The 14,796-nt window shown below is 40.5% G+C and overlaps 1 pseudogene; it reads right to left on the reverse strand.

Annotated features, from left to right (window-relative positions):
• Positions 1–12,639, reverse strand: part of LOC108801522 — a 39,282-nt pseudogene extending 26,643 nt beyond the window's left edge.
• Positions 12,640–14,796: the final 2,157 nt, after the last annotated feature.

Raw genomic sequence — 14,796 nt, forward strand, 5'->3', positions numbered from 1 at the left:
ATATCACGTCAAACAGTGGAGAAGATGTGGAGACCTTATGGCTAGAGCTCGATATGGCGGACCCTAGCCGTAAACTTATTGTGGGTATTTGCTATAAGCCTCCGAATATAGGAGAGGAGGGGGAAGCAAATCTACACTCCCAAATAGAAATAGCTGGGAGGGAGGGCAATGTAGTCGTGATGGGCGACTTCAATTACCCGGACATCAATTGGTCTAATGGTACCTCAGGATCGACAAAGGCGGGCCGATTTCTGAACTTGTTGCGAGACAATTTCTTGGAACAGATGGTGGAGGTTCCAACTAGGAAAAATGCCATCCTAGATTTAATAATTACTAATAATGGGGAATTAATCGAGGATATTGTAATTGGGGAGACACTGGGTAGTAGTGATCACAATGTGATTACTTTCAATATTAAATACAGGAAAGGAAAGAGGGCGGGGCGGACAAGAACCCTACATTTCAGAAGGGCAAACTTTGATAAGTTGTGCAAACTAGTGGGGGAAATAAAATGGGATAACTCATTTCAAAACCTGAACTCAGACCAAATGTGGGACGGCTTCAGGAACACATTACATATTGCCATTTCAAAGTGTATACCATTGGGTAACAAAAACAAAAGATCAAAGACTAAACCGATATGGCTAAAAAAAATCACTACCATCGGCAGTGATTTCAGCCAAAGAGTGTAGATTTGTTCAAGAAACGTTTGATCAATTTCTTGAGGGACCGTAATATCCAGGGATACCACTATCCCTAAGAATGAGATGATGCGTGGACCTATATGGGTTGGACTTAATGGACGTATGTCTGTATTCAAACCCAAATACTATGTAACCAGTTAGGCCTATTATCCCTGATTAAAACTGCCCTGCCATTGATCAATTTAACTCTACTGTATCCTCTGAATTACAGTATATTCCGAAGCACTATCCTGTATTTTTTCCCTAGTGCATTTTGGCTTAGTCCTATGATTTAAAATTGCCTGCTGGCCAATTTCACATTGCTGTGGTCTCTTCATCCTTGTAGTAATACTCCTCCCTGTACTCTTTTTCTCTGTTATATTTTGATCTATTCTCCATCAGTATAAATCTTCTGTTGATGGCCAGTTTTACACTCTATCATCATTTATGGTCTGTTAATTATGTGTTATTTATATATTATTTATTCAGTTTTCAAAATAGGTAGAACATGTATTTTCAGGTGTTAAAATCACAGCATGTTATCAGTCACACTATGATGTATACAATGCACAAACTAAGGTAAGAAAGGGATAAGAAGAAGGAGGAAAGACATACAGGAGATAGAAATAAGACAATATCCTAATACAGTTATATATCTAACCTATTGCCATAGTGCAAATCAAGATGCAGATGACATAAGATACAAGTATGAACCTAAGGTCTTACAACTGACCCAGCAGGCCCATGTTTTACAGAAAAGATTTCAAAAGAACAAATGTGAGGGCGCAAGGCTAAAGGGGCTATATAACTAAGTTAAACATAGTGAGAGAAGCGAAAGGAGATGGAACACTTACTTTGAGTGGGTCTCGGACCAAATGAGTACAGGACTGTGGAGAAGATCGTGATGTCCAACGTGTATAATCAATGAAGGCTGGTATGTTGCCTGGGGCTGCTCATCTCAGGGAAGAAAGAGGAGAGGGGTGGACGGGGGTGCGGGTAGTGGCACACGAAATGTGTCCGTGTCCCCGCTACTGTGATGCAAAGTGCCGGCGATGTGTGGAATGACGTCTGGCTGGGCTGCTGTGGCTGCAGCTGCGAGTGGAAGGACTCGAACTGTGTATGAACCGTGACTAGACCTGTGCCCGTACCGTGGTGATGATGTAGGATGGAAAGTCGGCCGGGATAGTGATAGGGTGAAGAGTGGTCAGGTCAGTAAGGTCGTGGGTGGATGCTCGGGAGCAACGCGTTTCGAGGATGTTACCTCTTTAACAAGCTCAATAGGAATGGTATGACGGCGGCGGGAAACCGCCGATTTAAATGTGACAGCTGGGCGGAGTTTGGAGCCTCAGCGGATGTTTGCGGGTTCCGTGTGTGCGTTGAATGTGGGGATGGAGAGAATTAGAAGACTGTGAATAAGGCATTTTAGGGAAACGAAAATCAATAGTTTATTGTAAAAACCAGAGTATGGCCATCGAAACCCTGAGTGGTTCGTTATAAAAGACATGATAATTTTTAGTATGGAAAACGATCTTTTGAGTCAAGAGGGGATGAACAGGGCATTCGATAAAAGGGTTAAAAGGTTCCGTGGTAATGTGCTAAAACTGTGACTCCGAGTATGCATGTGGATACATGCATAAATATGTACAAAAGGAGGGGCTATTATATATTAATAACTTAGAGCCTATATTGAGGGTAGTCTGTATAAGGAATGGTTTATTTATTATTCATAATATAAAGGTGAAGAATTTGGGGGTAAATTGGAGCCTAGATGATAAAAAGTATAAAATTAATACAAAATATATAAAATAATATAATTTAAAACATTGCAAGATTTGAAAATGTATGTCAATTATGAAAATAGTAAGAATTAAAATGTATGGGGAAATTAAAAAAAGAAATGGGAAGATGGAACAAGAGCACGCAAGTGGTCTGGTTTCTGTATAAGCATGCGGCTAGGGCTGATATTAAGTGCCTATATGAGACCTGTGCTCGTGGTAATGGACACGGGATATATAAGAGAAGAGCCAATTAAACCGTGTGTCCAGAGCCCTAAGTGGGCCTCAATGTGTTACAAAATGGTTAAAATTTCCAATTCCTCGTTTAATCCTTTTTTGGGCAAGCGTATTGAGTTTGTAGATCCAAAAATTTTCTTGTCTACATAACTTTTGGAAACGCACGGCTGGGGAAAAATGGTCAGGAATGTGTTCTATGGCAAAAACACGTAAATCCTGTATACGCTATGGTCACAGTTGCCTTCGGCAATAAAGCATCTGTGGTCCCCTATCCTTTTTCTTAGCGCCTTAGCGCCCCTTTAGTCTTGCGCCCTCACATTTGTTCTTTTGTTCTACAAGTGCAGGTACTCCTCCTGTCTCCCAGGGCTGCAGGCGAGGCAAAGTTACATAATCCATTTCCCCAGGCCCAATTCGAGAGCGCTGTCCGTACTATTCTTGTGTGCAGAAAAGATTTCAAATATCTCTAGATTCATGAGTCAATTCTTCCATTAAATGGACCTGATCTATTTTCTAAAACTATAATTCGATAAAAGGAACTTTCAATTGTTTCCAGAATAATAAAAGATTTACTGCCTAGACTAAATGAGGTTCAGTGGGTTACATGACATCGGCCTGCTGGTTTTGTTGTACAATTATACAGAATGACCCATGGATCAAAAGTCACTGGAAGTAAAATCCAGTGGTCCAAAGAGTCTGATTCACTGGCCAAATCCACCATATACTGTATGAATGTAAGTACCTACATTCACACAGCCTCTCCAACATTGAGGAGACATCTCTGGAAAAATTGAATGTAATATCATAGAAGTCTTGTGCAAGTCAGACAGACATTTCCTCAGTGTTACAAAATATAGAAATTCCATGACAGAGATGGGAAATATTTTTTTAGGATTCTCAGACAGCCAATGTCTGCTTCCCACTTTGACAGAAATTGTGGATATGGAGAAGAGTTAATTTTCAAAAGAAAATTAGATAGCTGAGAGACACATTTGGTGGGAGGAGCAGGTGATGATAACACAATTTCAAGAGGGTTTAGTTCAGCAAAGGAACAAAGCAGCTTTGGAAGGGACTATATAAAATGGAAGAGTAAGTGTGTTTCCATTGGTCGAGCTGCTGTTATTTGTTGGTGTCTATCATAGCTGAGAGAGGTTTTAAGATGGGTCCTTGTACTACATACTGTAGAAGAAGAAACTTCTCAGGTGGACTATTATGAAAGTAGGGAACCATGAGTCAATGTAAAAAGTATCAATGGGAGCAATAGGAGTAATGGTGAGTTACACATCCAATGTTGTTGCCCTTGAACATTGTGAAAGACAAAATCATTAGTGTGGAAGTATAAGGTAAAGGAGGAGAAAGAACCCAGAGCATTGTGTCAGGATCAGTAGTGCTTAGCTGGATTTCTATGTTTACCAATCTCTAAGGACTCCAGTGAGAACAGCAGCCTGGCAGTAACTATAAAAATTTGGGAGAGCAAACACTCCATTGAGTTTGAGCTTATTCTATAGAAAGCAATAATTGCATTTTTTTCATTAGTTATTCATTTTTAGGTGAAATGTTAATATCTGTTGTGATGTTGGGGAGCTCACATCGTCTGTATTGGTCTTTCAACAGCAGATACTCAAGGAAGCTCAACATACAATAGCTTGTCTTCAGCAGAATATATATATATTTGCTCACCAATCACTGAGTTGTTCCATACACTCACGGTGTCCCAGTTGTTTAATAGTTATCTCTTGCAGCACTGATGCTCCGGCCTCAATCTTCAGAGCCACTGGGTGGTTCCACCAGACAATCTCAATAACGTGCCAATCCTCACCATAGGCTTCACAAACCTGCAGCACCCTGCTGCACTGGCCAATACATACTGACTCTGGGGTGGAGCTCTCCTGACTCACAGGTGGGGCCCTCAATACGTCCCAGCACTCTCTTCATGAGGGATGTACACAGGTGCACAATTAGGTGCTGGTCACTACTAACCCATGGACCCAGGACTGGAGATTCTGTCCCACCCAGAGCTCCAAGAAATCTCCTGGCTCCAGGATCCCAACCAGGATCCAGAAAACAAGGAAAGAACTGAAATGGCAGTTCTTTCCTGGTACAAGTACTTTCTTCCTGGAACCACTCAGCCCCTCTGGCTGAGAATCCTGGGTCACTTTGAGGCCACATAACACAGTGGTATTGCCACGCAATGCCACACTGTACACTTACTGTAAGTGAACCATGTTCAAACAAGAAACATAAAAGTAGAATTGTCCAGAGAGATAATGTACATTGCCAGCTGGGGACCTTAGGCATGCACCAAAATTTTTTTACTGAAGTACACAGGGCATATGTAGCATGTCCTGCCCCTTTCTCCTTTCTTTCACTTCTCCTGCCAGCAATTAAAATGATGGCCCAGACTAACTGAGTAATACACCAGTAGCTGCTGTCAAATATTGATCCTCTAAACAGTGTTGGTTAGAACTTTTCAGAAGTATAATTCAGAAAAACAATGTAACTTTATTACATTGTTGATTGACCTTTGATCTCCACATGATATCAGTCAAAGCAACTTCTCAGGTAAAAAATGCAGAAATTTAAAAATCGCTCGGGTTCATAGGAAGTATATTGGTGTGAGACATTAGTGTAGAATTTGCTAGCTATGCTTATGGAACCCATACAATAGGAATATGTACAATCACACATATAATTCTGTGAGCAAAATATGCAAACAATGATTTATCTCTACTCAGTTCTTGTTTTCTATTAACAGTTTTAGGCTCAATGGCTTAATCCTTATTATTGATTCATGCTTACATTATGGACCTACCTCATTACCAAACTTCCATGTTATGGCATTAGTATTCATTTGAAGTTGCTGATCTTCTGGTGCCCAGGATGTAAAATTTCCCACATCCTTATAAATCGCATTGTATTCATCCGTATGTATCCAATTTGTTATTTTGTAGTGATAAACAAATTCTCCGTATTCATTAAATAATGGTGCCGGCTCATCTAAACCAAATGCATATTTAACTTTTCTTAAATATTGATGCAACTTCAACATGAATATTGAAAGAAAAACAAACTTGTGTTAAATAAGGAATAGCAATCTGTCACAAGGAAATCATTTCTAAATACTGACCTTAAGATTTCTTCTAAAGCCTTGGTCAATACTTGTTTACTAGTTAAATTCCCAAAAATTATTAAGCTGATCACATTTGATTTGTCAAAGACAGACAAGCACCCGATGTAACATGCAGGTTGTTAAATTTGAATAGACATTTTAAAATGTACCCACCCCTGTTATTGACAATAGATTTTTAGTATCGTTTGACAAGATCCATTAGGACTATATGAAACATGTTCTCCAAAAATGTGGTGTTATAGGATCCCTCGTTTAACTATTTTAGCTTTGAAATCCAAGCATTCAGCTCAAGTATATGCCTCAGGAATTTTATTTCACATATTTTTGATTACAAATGGCAGGATTCGGGGCTGCCCTCGATCTCAATGAATATCTGCCCTTATAATGGAGCCCTTAACAGAAAGTGTACAATCTAAGAGCCAGATTAGCAGTGTCTCCCTCAGAGATTATACTCATAAAATCAGTCTATTTGGTGACCATATTATTTCAAGTTTAACAGAGCCAGCTCTTTCCCTTTTAGGAAATCAAAACTCACTTTGTCTAGCTCATTACAACGTGTATTAAACAAAATTCTACAGGGTTATCTACAAAAGGGGAAGAGTTTGGAGAAAGCAGGAGAAGTGAGCAATCCAGGTTAAAATGGCTGATTTGGAAATAATTTCCCATTCAGCTCACTTTCCAGTTCAGCTTTGTTGTCCTAGAAAATTCTCCGTATTCATTAAATAATGGTGCCGGCTCATCTAAACCAAATGCATATTTAACTTTTCTTAAATATTGATGCAACTTCAACATGAATATTGAAAGAAAAACAAACTTGTGTTAAATAAGGAATAGCAATCTGTCACAAGGAAATCATTTCTAAATACTGACCTTAAGATTTCTTCTAAAGCCTTGGTCAATACTTGTTTACTAGTTAAATTCCCAAAAATTATTAAGCTGATCACATTTGATTTGTCAAAGACAGACAAGCACCCGATGTAACATGCAGGTTGTTAAATTTGAATAGACATTTTAAAATGTACCCACCCCTGTTATTGACAATAGATTTTTAGTATCGTTTGACAAGATCCATTAGGACTATATGAAACATGTTCTCCAAAAATGTGGTGTTATAGGATCCCTCGTTTAACTATTTTAGCTTTGAAATCCAAGCATTCAGCTCAAGTATATGCCTCAGGAATTTTATTTCACATATTTTTGATTACAAATGGCAGGATTCGGGGCTGCCCTCGATCTCAATGAATATCTGCCCTTATAATGGAGCCCTTAACAGAAAGTGTACAATCTAAGAGCCAGATTAGCAGTGTCTCCCTCAGAGATTATACTCATAAAATCAGTCTATTTGGTGACCATATTATTTCAAGTTTAACAGAGCCAGCTCTTTCCCTTTTAGGAAATCAAAACTCACTTTGTCTAGCTCATTACAACGTGTATTAAACAAAATTCTACAGGGTTATCTACAAAAGGGGAAGAGTTTGGAGAAAGCAGGAGAAGTGAGCAATCCAGGTTAAAATGGCTGATTTGGAAATAATTTCCCATTCAGCTCACTTTCCAGTTCAGCTTTGTTGTCCTAGATTGTTCCCTTCTCCTGCCTTCTCCAAACTCTTCACCCTTTTGTAAATATTATGCTAGATTTTGAATATTGGGATTATTCAGGGAATACATTTTTACAGGCATTCTACCCCTTACTTTGGTATTCCCCTAGTATCAGACATCTAGGTATAGAACTCACAGGCCATTCTACCTTGCTTTTTTCATTAAGTTACAAACCCCTGATTTCATAATTTATAATAAAAGAAGAGCTGACACACCTAACAACTGTCTTGGTACAGGGGATTAGCAGCCTAAAAAATGGTGATCCTGCCAAAAATGTTAGACTTATTTTGTAGCTTACCCCTGACCTTGACAAACTTTTTAAACTTTCAACATTTCAGCTTTATAAATACTTCTGTATTAATTCCAAGGTAAGATGAGCTAAAGAAACCTAAACACATAGGAGGGATGGGCCATCAAGAAATTCAGGATTACTATAAAACTTCTTTCATAGATCAAAATAAAATGATGGTTCCGCCTTACAAAGAAAAGCTATAAAGTCAAACTGAGTAGGTCTTAGAACCCCAGTGCAATTTAAAAAAAGCATCTGTTGGCCAATATGATCCTTTCTACTTTATTAACCACTTCAAGACCAGGTGTTTAGACCCCCTTCCTAGCCAGGCCATTTTTCAGTATTCAGCGCTGCGATACTTTGACTGACGTTTATTCCGTCATGCAACGCTTTACTGAAATGAATTTTGTACCATTTTTTGGGACACATAGAGCTTTATTTTGGTGGTATTTAAGCCACTGGGGAGGGTATTTTTTACTATAATTAGGAAAAACTACAGAAAATTTTGAAAAAAATAAGTATTTTTTACATTATGTTAGGAAACATTTATTATTACCCAGTTTTTTGGTAAAATATAAAAGATCGGGTCACGTCGGGTAAATAGACACCAAACATGTCATGCTTTAAAATTGCGCGCACCCGCGACATCGCAGAAAACTACCATACCCAAAATTTCCCATAGGCGACACTTTAAAAGCTTTTACCGCTCATCAGTTTAGTGTTATCAGTGATTGATGGCCCTAGACTTATTGCTCTCACTCGGACGTTCGCGGCGATATGTAACACGTGCGGCGTAATGGGCGCAATCGTCTTTTTTGCACGTATGCGCCCACGACGCATGTTTGCATGCGTGTATGTATGTATTTTTTTGTTTTTTTTATTCTTTTTTATGTGTAACTTTACATTTTTGGGGGGGACTTACATTTTTTTTTCCTTTTTTTTCCCCCCACTAAACTTTATTGCTATCACATACAGGGGCTAATAAAACCCCCTTATGTGATAGCAAAATATGTGACAGGTCCTCTTTATGGAGACATAAAGAGGACGGGGGGGAACCCCAGAGGGGGGCACCGATCGGCACCCCATGCACGCGATCCGCCGGCTCTACAGCCGGCGGATCGCTTGTATGGTAACAGGCATCGCTGCCTGGTTTTACATTTCGGCCGTTTCCCGTGTCTGAGCGGACGTCTAAACACGCCCGCTCAGATCTAGAGAGCTCCGGGCCGGCCGTAGTAAAAAACTCAGTTAATAATGGATTACCACACTATGAACATAAGGGTGACATGCTCTGAGAAATGGCAGAAAAACATGAGTGAACCAACTGCCACCTGGGTAAAACCTTGATGTTTGCTTCCATTAAAGAAGCATTTATAACGTCTTTAAATATATAAGAAAATTGCAGGGGCCAAAGTTCACAGCCAATAGCACCCTCCAGACCTTCTTTCTAGGCAGTCATTTAAGTAGGTTTGTCAGTAAAGGAGTTCTAGTGACATACAACACTGAGATCCCTCTTCTCTGCCCATCATCTTGTAAGTACAGTTTTTTCCTATTTAGTGTGGATCATAATCTTTTGTGTGGAGGAAATGTAAGATTTAGCACAGTATCAATTTCCAGAGGTGGGCACCCCTATGTGTTGAGGCTAACGAGGCTTGTTATGGTCCGGAGGGTGCATGCTCATACCTCCACTTTTCTGCCTGCCAGGATGTATGCTCAGAATAAAAGGGCCTGGTAATGGATTTCATGGGGTACCCATGTTATTTGTGTGGGATTTAACCTAAAGTTTATTTTCTCTTTTTTGCATGGGGCTCCCCTTTAAAATCTCCCCTATTGTCGAGCGTCCCGGTCCCCATGACAACCACGGCTTTTGCCGTTCTGCATATAAACATTTTAACAATATCAGCAGTAAATATTTAAGCAGCCCATGGATGATATGTTTACTCTTATGTTCCCAAATTGAAATACATATTCTGATCACTATTTTGCATTGAGATCCCTGCACTGTTTTTGCTGTAGTTGCTGTATCTCCAGTATTTACTTTTTGAATGTACTTGGCGGGAACATGACGTCATTAGGACGCCGAGGGGTGGGGTTTATGATTATATTCTGTGTTTATATATAGGTGGTGTTTCTTGATCACAAGTATGTTTACTCTGATCCTGATGAAGGGGACCCGCAGCGGCCCCGAAAAAGCGCTTGATGATACTTTGACTATTGACTGGTATCAATAAATGGATTTTCACTGACAATTAAGTCTTTATCGTGCTGGTGTGCAGGTGATGCTCCTATACTTACTAATCCCCTTTACAATCCACACAACCCCTAAGGGCCTAGTATGGAATTTGGAAGGGACCCTATGTTGTTTGTTTGTGGGAGTGGGGGTCCCCCTTAACATCTATAGCAGAACTTAATTGATTAAAAGGGTTTGTTATAGAGGAAGGGAATAGCCAGCTGATTTATTTATAAACAAAAAGAAGTGGCTGAGATATGTTCAACTCATTGCTAGTAGTAATCAGTTAGACATACTTGGGTAGGGTTCATGGGAGGCATGCTGAACCTGTTGTAAGTTTGAATGATAATTCAGGGGTACAGGTACTCCTAGAATGAGATCCTAATAGGTTGGACTTGATGGACTAATGTCTTTATTCAACCTCAAATACTATGTAACTATGTAATTCCAAATGCCATTGGAGTTTTAAAAAATCAAAAGCGTTGAGCAGCTCTTTTAATAATAAAGTGAAACATTACAAATTATTTTTACTTCAAACATCACCTGCTTGTGAAGTGGTGCACCTGTAGGATGTGTAGGATGTAGTGCAGCAAAATGTACATGCCATGTCATTTTTTATTTCTCAAAATTTCAGAGACAAAACCAGAAATAAAAATATTGTGCCCCACCCCAAGTCAGTAACAAACCCATATTCTTGATTAGGGACTGATATGGATAAAAAAGGGGAATCCCATTTAAAAAACTAAAAAGGGGGTTTCTCCTAGATGTCCATACCAGATCCTAATCCTTTGATAACGTCAGCATCCCCCACAAACTGTTACAGCACAAGCCAAACATTGCTACAATTCTTTTAGCTCATAATTGAAATATCACTGTATCACTTTTACCTTTCAAATGATCATCAACTCCAGTAACATATTACTTTATACATTTCCTAAAATCCCTTCAGAAGATTGTGTACTCTACCTTATGTCTGTAATAATGAGGTTCCTTATCAGACAATTTTTACTCTACCTTATGTCTGTAATAATGAGGTTCCTTATCAGACAATTTTCCTTCATAGAACAGATTCATATCATGAAATGATTTGGCCATAGCTTCTACCGCATAATAAATTCGTGGAGAGGTTCCTTGATGCACCAAATTAAATAAATTTGGATACATTTCTTCATCCACAGAACCATTATAGCTAAATGGACATAATATGGTGCTATTTCTGTTTCTTTTGTTGGCAGACATACACTTTGCAATTGATAAAATGTAGAAGGAATTTGTTGAATTATTTACGATATACGTCTTGTCAATTCCATCAAAAAAATTTTCTTTATTTGGAAACGATAAAGGGTATAATTCTATAGATAAGCTACCATTAAATTCAGCTACTGGACTATACATAGAAAAGATAAGATGCCTCAGAGGAGCGACAATAAATGTTTTATTAAAGAGAGCATTCGTATGATATAAATATATACTAAATGCATCGTGACTGATATAAGATCCACATAATACAATTACTTTAGCATTGGAGGCTTCAATAACAGAAATGGCATTTTGTACAGTGTGCTTTGCATAAATGGGCCCATTATACATATAAGGTCCAAATAATAATGTAAATTCAACACAAATACCATTATTTTTCATGTACTTCATTAATATCTCTTTATCTTTGTCTCCGGCATCATCTTCTGATGCAATTATTCCAATCCAAGTCCAGCCAAAATATTTCAACAACCTAATTACAGCCATAAAATGAACATGATCATTCTGAACCATCCGGAATACATGAGGATAGAGAAACCTATCGGTTAGAGAATAGTCTGTAGCTCCATAACTGATCTTCAAAACAGAAAAAAAAATATTTTTTAATGTTTGTAACTAATATTAGATATGCCCAATCACTCAGATATCAGCAAGGGATACATATAATATCACCACAATAATGGGGTATGGCCCATGCATAACATATAATCATGACATAAAGAAATGTTGTGAATATTTTCCATTGTGGTGAAAATAATGTCCAATAGTGAAAACTAAAGTTGATGCAAAATAGGAATAAGTAAGTTGTGGAACCTTAAGAATGAATGGAGGGGAAGGAGAAGACAGGGAAGGGAGAGGAGACAAGGTAAAGAAGAACAAGTAACTTAGGGCGGTAGGTCTCAACACTTGAAGCTACTTGCTATAGAATGGGAAGCATGATATGGTATATCTGAGAGTAGGGTCATGTATCTCGGTCTTGCCAATAATAATACATATAAGCATAGTAAACTGAGTTAGTTGATAGTGTATGTTAGTAATAATATGAAGACAATATTTGAGTTTCAGACAAGGAATATATTAAGCACTTTGTCTGACGCCGGAGAAGATGGTCGCACTGTAGAGAGGCTCTGCAGCCCTTAGAGCTAGCCAGCGACATCCCCATCAACTAGACTATCCCATCCGACCCCCCAGCAGAGGACCCGCAATTGACACCCGCCTATATGGGGAGAAAAACGAAGAAGCGCGGTCCCCGCAAGCTGACCGACTTCTTCACTGTAGCCGAATCTCCGGCTAGGCAAGATGGCGCCGGAGCTACATGAGGCCCCATGCGTGGCCCTGCCCCGCAGCATAAGGGACACGCCGTAGATTTCTGCACTACGGGATGGTGGTACCCGGGGCACTACACCGCCCAGCAGCTCCTCGTCGACAGCCCGCAGGATTCTCATCAGAGGAGATAGACTCAGGAATCCTCTACACCCCAGGTACTTCTTCCTCTAGATGACACTAGGGAACTCCATGATCTCATTGACAACTTCCCTACCACTGATTCCCCTGTAGTGGACACATGTCCTGAAGGATGTCGGTGTCATTACGCAGCTCCATACACAGTGATATGTTGTCCATCATGCAGCAGATGAGGCGAGAGATTCATGAGCTGGGGGACAGAGTGGACCATGTTGAGCATAAGATGGGAGAATATGCTGAAGCCCATAACGAACTGGTGGATGCCTGTGCTGGCACATCTGCTGAGCTCCGTACCTTGGCCCTGAAATTGGCAGACCTGGAAGATAGAGCCCGACGGAACAATATAAAGTTCAAAGGTGTCCCTAAAAATGTACCTCCGGTACAGCTGCGGGACTTTGTGCAAAACCTGATCAAAGATCTAATGCCCTCTCTGTCAGCCTATGAGACCATTGTTGACCGGGCCCACTGGCTGCCGAAACCAGCCCATCTACCAGACTCAGTGCCTAGGGACGTGATAGCCCACATTCACTGTTATCGTGTAAAGGACCAGCTGATGTCCCTTTCTCGCTCCGCTACCCCTCTGCCTGACCCCTATGGCTCAATCTCCTTCTATAGAGACTTGTCACAAGCTACCATCGCTGCCAGAAAAAGGTTGTTACCCATCACGAAAGCTCTTCAGGACCGCAAAGTACCTTACAGGTGGGGATACCCCACCAAATTGCTCCTCATCAGAAGTGGAAAATCATATACTATCTCTGATGTGGCCTCCGGGTTGCTTCTACTGAAGAAATGGGGGATCCCTATTGACGAGCATGCCTGTGACATAACCGATGTTGGCTGATGATGCTACATGCCCCGTCTCTATGCTTCTTCTTCTGCCTGGCGGTCGGATGCAAGCGCTTGCCTAAGCTTAAGCTCGCCACCTTGATGCCTTGGCTGGACCGCGGCGTCGGTTTCTGCCTCTCTAACCCCCGGTTGGAAAATGCAGCTGAGTTCTACTACTTTGAGCACCGCTTGTCGCTGCTCACTGTTTTTTATTTTTTTTACCGGATTGGGTAATGTTGACTTGTTTTTTTCTTTGGATGCTTGCTCCCAGTTCCTGTTTTTTCTTTTTCTTTTCTCGTTTTCCTTTCCTCTCTTGCCTTCAGGATGGACAACACAGAGACTGACCATTTCAATAGGAATCTGAGATGTGGGGGACCCTCCTTGCTCCTGCGATGGACCTCTCCCTTTTTTTGGGGGTATGACCTCAATATAAACGGACCAGCCTGGGACCCATCTGAACGCTGGCATATCTGGGATGAGTATTAAAATTCTCTCTTTACATGTTAAGGGGCTCAACAACCCCTAAAAGAACCCAACTATGGCAGGAGTCTGAATTTCACTCATGCGATATCTTATGCGCACAGGAAACTCACTTCTGCAAGGAAGGAGCGCCTAAGTTTCAACATCAGAAGTTCCCCAATGTTTTTTTCTCTAACGCTATCTCTAAAAAATGGGGGGTACTGATAGCAATAGGACGGTCTGTCTCTTTTCTGCTTCATGAATCAATTATCGACCCTAATGGTAGATTTATTGTCTTAGTCTGTGAACTGAATTCGATATGCTATACTCTTGTGAACTTGTATGCACCCAATGTTAACCAACATTCCTTCCTTAAAGCGCTATTGAATAAAATCCGCTCTGTGCAAAGAGGTTGCTTGCTTTTGTGTGGGGATTTCAATTTGATTTCAGACCCAGCTTTAGATGTATCCAGAAGGACCCACCCGCGCAGGCCATCTATCAAGAAGCTACTTCTGAAAGAAAAGCTGTACGATGTTTGGCGCTGCCTTCACCCGACAGACCGGCATTATACTTTTTTCTCTCCCCCTTACAAATCATATTCGAGAATTGACTTCTTACTTGCCGATCAGTGGCTTTTACAACAAGCTACAGAGGTCACTATCCACAATATTACGTGGTCGGACCACGCACCGATTACTCTGACGGTGGGCCCCGCCCCTGCCCTTCTGCCTAGACCTCTGTGGCGGAATAACGTATCCTTAATCTCCAATCCCGCTCACTCGAAGCAAGTGGCCTCTCAATTGAAGGATTATTTTGAACGCAACGCATCCCCTGACTTGCAACCGTTTACGTTA

Source organism: Nanorana parkeri, unplaced genomic scaffold (genome assembly GCF_000935625.1).
Source record: "Nanorana parkeri isolate BGI_ZX_2015 unplaced genomic scaffold, ASM93562v1 scaffold2370, whole genome shotgun sequence".
Taxonomy (NCBI): domain Eukaryota; kingdom Metazoa; phylum Chordata; class Amphibia; order Anura; family Dicroglossidae; genus Nanorana; species Nanorana parkeri.